At 44.7% G+C, this 5,000-nt stretch overlaps 2 non-coding genes across 2 annotated transcripts; both read right to left on the bottom strand.

The window, feature by feature from the left end:
- Positions 1–193: 193 nt before the first annotated feature.
- LOC126977588 (5.8S ribosomal RNA) lies at positions 194–350 on the bottom strand. The gene has a single exon (XR_007732261.1). It is a non-coding gene; the product is annotated as a 5.8S ribosomal RNA (ribosomal RNA).
- A 376-nt stretch (positions 351–726) lies between these two features.
- On the bottom strand, positions 727–2,631 carry LOC126977660 (small subunit ribosomal RNA). The gene has a single exon (XR_007732334.1). It is a non-coding gene; the product is annotated as a small subunit ribosomal RNA (ribosomal RNA).
- Positions 2,632–5,000: the final 2,369 nt, after the last annotated feature.

The raw sequence follows: 5,000 nt of genomic DNA, 5'->3' as shown, positions 1-5,000 counted from the left end.
CGGCGTTGCACGCGAGCAGCACCACGCGTTGCGGCTTATTTTACATTTTCGAACGGATCGAGCGGGCCCCGGAAAACCGGCGGGGTTTACCCGAGCCCGGCCCGAAGACCGTCACTCGTTTTACACGTTTTTTAGGCGCGCAAACAGTGTTGTCAGCATACAGCGACGGCGTCGTCGTATTCTTTTATGCAGCCGGCCCTCAGACAGGAGTGGTCCTGGATATTTCTCCACGGACCGCAATGTGCGTTCGAAATGTCGATGTTCAAATGTGTCCTGCAGTTCACACTATGACGCGCAGTTAACTGCGTTCTTCATCGACCCGCGAGCCAAGTGATCCACCGTTCAGGGTAATAGTTTTTTATATTTAGAAAATACGTGAACGATCTCTGTGTGTAACAAAATATTATGTGACGCACGCATTGCGCGTACGTCGTGATCTCGACTCGCTTCGCACTCGACATGAGCGCGTCGCGAGACGCACGCGCGTCGCGTACATGCGAACCGCGCCCGCCGAAGCGTCGTGCCGGAGACGTCGTGCCGGACACCCCCCACATGCGGCGGGAGATGTCAGCGCGCGCGCGGCAAACGCGACAACGTAGCACAGAGAGCACATCGCGAGCGCGAAAATAATCAGTGATTGACACGTGATTGAAGTTATCATCGTCAACAGTCGGCTGTGAGCGAAGCGTGTCGGCGACAACGCTCGCGCACGCGACCGTTACACGTTAATGATCCTTCCGCAGGTTCCCCTACGGAAACCTTGTTACGACTTTTACTTCCTCTAAATGATCAAGTTTGGTCAACTTCCCAGCAACGCCGACGGCCGCGAAGCCACCGCGTGTCGGTCCGAAGACCTCACTAAATCATTCAATCGGTAGTAGCGACGGGCGGTGTGTACAAAGGGCAGGGACGTAATCAACGCGAGCTTATGACTCGCGCTTACTAGGAATTCCTCGTTTATGGGGGATAATTGCAAACCCCAATCCCCAGCACGAAGGAGTTTCAACGGGTTGCCCGGGCCTCTAGGCCAGGGAGAACATGTTGATTCCTTCAGTGTAGCGCGCGTGCGGCCCAGGACATCTAAGGGCATCACAGACCTGTTATTGCTCAATCTCGTGCGGCTCGAAGCCGCCGGTCCCTCTAAGAAGAATTTTAATACGCCGCCAGTGAGTTGCGCGACCCTGAAGCCGCGCACACCTAAATGACGACGCCTATTTAGCAGGCTAGAGTCTCGTTCGTTACCGGAATTAACCAGACAAATCGCTCCACCAACTAAGAACGGCCATGCACCACCACCCACCGAATCAAGAAAGAGCTGTTAATCTGTCAATCCTTCCGGTGTCCGGGCCTGGTGAGATTTCCCGTGTTGAGTCAAATTAAGCCGCAGGCTCCACTCCTGGTGGTGCCCTTCCGTCAATTCCTTTAAGTTTCAGCTTTGCAACCATACTCCCCCCGGAGTCCAAAATCTTTGGTTTCCCGGAAGCTGCCCGCCGAGCCATTGTAGTAACGTCGGCGGATCGCTAGATGACATATTTACGGTTAGAACTAGGGCGGTATCTAATCGCCTTCGAACCTCTAACTTTCGTTCTTGATTGATGAAAACACCTTTGGCAAATGCTTTCGCTGATGTTCGTCTTGCGACGATCCAAGAATTTCACCTCTAACGTCGCAATACGAATGCCCCCAGTTATCCCTATTAATCATTACCTCGGAGTTCTGAAAACCAACAAAATAGAACCGAGATCATATTCTATTATTCCATGCACGAAATATTCAAGCGGCATTTTGAGCCCGCTTTGAGCACTCTAATTTGTTCAAAGTAAAATTGTCGGCCCATCTCGACACTCACTGAAGAGCACCGCGATAGGATTTTGATATTGAACCGGCGTTTTACCGCCGGCTCACCGACGATATGCTCCGCAGACGTGTCAGTATCACCGCGGATGCGATGCACCGACAGCGCGGCGCACAAATGCAACTACGAGCTTTTTAACCGCAACAATTTTAGTATACGCTATTGGAGCTGGAATTACCGCGGCTGCTGGCACCAGACTTGCCCTCCAATTGTTCCTCGTTAAAATATTTAAAGTGTACTCATTCCGATTACGAGGCCTCGTAAGAGTCCCGTATCGTTATTTTTCGTCACTACCTCCCCGTGCCGGGAGTGGGTAATTTGCGCGCCTGCTGCCTTCCTTGGATGTGGTAGCCGTTTCTCAGGCTCCCTCTCCGGAATCGAACCCTGATTCCCCGTTACCCGTGACAACCATGGTAGTCGCAGAAACTACCATCGAAAGTTGATAAGGCAGACATTTGAAAGATGCGTCGCCGGTACTGGACCATGCGATCGGCAAAAGTTATCCAGATTCATCAAAATTAACGACTTCGGACGCGAGGCCCTCCGTCGATTGGTTTTGATCTAATAAAAGCACTCATCCCATCACTGGTCAGAGCTCTGATTGCATGTATTAGCTCTAGAATTACCACAGTTATCCAAGTAACTGAGTAAGATCTAAGGAACCAAAACTGATATATTGAGCCATTCGCGGTATCGCCTTAATACGGCTTGCACTGAGACATGCATGGCTTAATCTTTGAGACAAGCATATAACTACTGGCAGGATCAACCAGGGAGCTGCTGCAAACAACGATTGTTGTCGCGCTCAGCGCGTCATGCGTCGCGATCTCCCCTTAGGGCGTCGCGACTATGACATCTTGAACATATCGTGAGATATCCGTTCGCGCACTGTATACTATATATCTCAAAGGCATACGGTGCGCGTTGAACGAATCATAAATCGGCGATGGGCCGATTGTATGTTATGAAAGTTCAGTAACGAGAGTCCCTTCGGGTAATAATAAAAATGATGACACGCAATAGAAGCGGTATCAACGTATTAATATCGGTACACGTCGTGATCACAAATCGGATCGACGCCCGGTGCTTGAGAGGAGCGTGAACGTCTCGCACGCGTGAAATGCGCGACGCGTTCCGGCTTGCGGGCCCTCACGTTAAAAATCTTAACAGAGGGAAACCGTCGAAGCCCAGTCGGCGTCTTGGTGCGCGCAAAAAATTTACACGATCGCTTTCAACGTGACGAGGATCGCCGCAGCGTATGATACTGTAGAGAGAGTGAAGAGAGGAATTATGAGAAACGAAATCACAAAAAACCTTTCAAATCACCAAATCAAATATCATCCGCATAGGGAAACTCGAAAACGCTCGATCGACACAGCGCGGTGAGTCTGTCTCATTTTTTATATTGTAAAAAAAGAACATATAAAACAACGCGCGACACAAACACAGACACAGACACACCAGCTCTCTGCCCCGAGAGTACCAACAACCGTATTGTTATTATATCATCGTCGTTATCATCGCGCGCATTCACAAACTTACTCAAATATAAATATATATTAAATAAAATATGAATGACGATGACGACGACGAGAATAATAAAACAGCAGCAGTTGTTGTGGCTGGGGGTGGTTGGTGTTGTGCGCGTTTTTGTATTTTTGTCGCGTGCGTTTTTCACTCTTTTTACAAGAAAAAACTTGAGCGGCGTTGAATTCGGCGTCGCGAACCGTTCGCTACGGACTCGACTCTCGACGCCGACTGCCGTATGTGTGGTGCACGCGAACGATATGAACGTGTAAACTCTCTGATATGTGAATAAAGTGATTTTGATTTGATTTTACTATTTATTAATAACATAATATTGAATATGCATTGCGGCTTCGAAGAAAAAATCGTTTTTTTTTTTTTTTTTTTTTTTTTTTTTTTTTTTTTTTTTTTTTTTTTTTTTTTTTTTTTTTTTTTTTTTTTACTTTATTAATAACGAGTACGATAATGTTCAGTAATAAACGCGCGACACGTACATTTCATTTTCCCTCCGAAACCAAATAAAAAACCTCCAAAAAAAAATATATTTCAAATCAAATCAAAATTCTTATCATACATCAATCTTACTCACCCAAACTAAACATGTAAACGTCTAAACGCAGCACGAGACGAGCCAGCTACTTGATACTACCTAAGACAAGAACAAATTACGGCAAGCGTATGTTTATTTACGAGGGCGCACCACTTTTTAATAGTCTACCTTCATCTCTCAAAAAGATTAGGTCACTAAAAACATTTAAACGTGACCTATCAGACTATATTGTTTCAAAGTTTTTATAAAACACATGTCTGAAATTGTTTGTTATGTGACAGTGCCCTGTAAAAGTGTGTAATCTTAAATTTTGTGAAGAAGAATAAGTACTATAATGTGTAACATGTATGTACTGAACATCTAAAGAACGGCGGATAAATTATTACATCATATTTTTATGTTCTCATGTAAGTGACAATATTATGTTTTTAATGAGAAATAAATATCTTTAAACGTAATTCTTTCTTACTTACTTACTTACTTACCTATTTACTTACTTACTTAGTTGCTTACTTACTTACTTACGTACTTACTTACTTACTTACTTAATCACATTCGTTTTTCGCGATTTTCAGCAAAACGGTAGGTAAGTTTTATCATAAAAGTATCTCGGACAAAAATTGTAGATCGTAAAATTATCCATTAAAAATGTATCAATACTTAGTGTTAGATTCAAAAAGTTAGTTTCCACGCCACCTATGAGGTAGTAGTGTACTTAGCGCGTTTTTATAAGTTTTTGAATAGTTATTATCTCAGAAACGGTGGCTCGTAGGAAAAAAAGTATCGGTACATTTTTTATAGATAATTTTATCACCTACACTTTTTCTCGTAGGTATTTTTATGATAAATTAATAATTAATAATTTATTTTATTTAATTAAAAAAAAAAAACGGACAGAACATGCAATTATTAGGGGACACGAATATTGGTCAAAAACTATAATGTTCTGGTGTACAAGGAACAAGAGAAAAGATGGAGACCGGCAGGGAGCGCCGCGCTCCTCGCGCTCGGCGGTACTCGTTATTGGAGAAAACAAGTAAGTGAGATATCCGTCCGGGGAGACCGGCA

This window comes from Leptidea sinapis, chromosome 45, assembly GCF_905404315.1.
Source record: "Leptidea sinapis chromosome 45, ilLepSina1.1, whole genome shotgun sequence".
Lineage (NCBI taxonomy): Eukaryota > Metazoa > Arthropoda > Insecta > Lepidoptera > Pieridae > Leptidea > Leptidea sinapis.
Note: the sequence above shows the minus strand (reverse complement) of the source record. Positions and strands in the feature narration are given on the sequence as shown.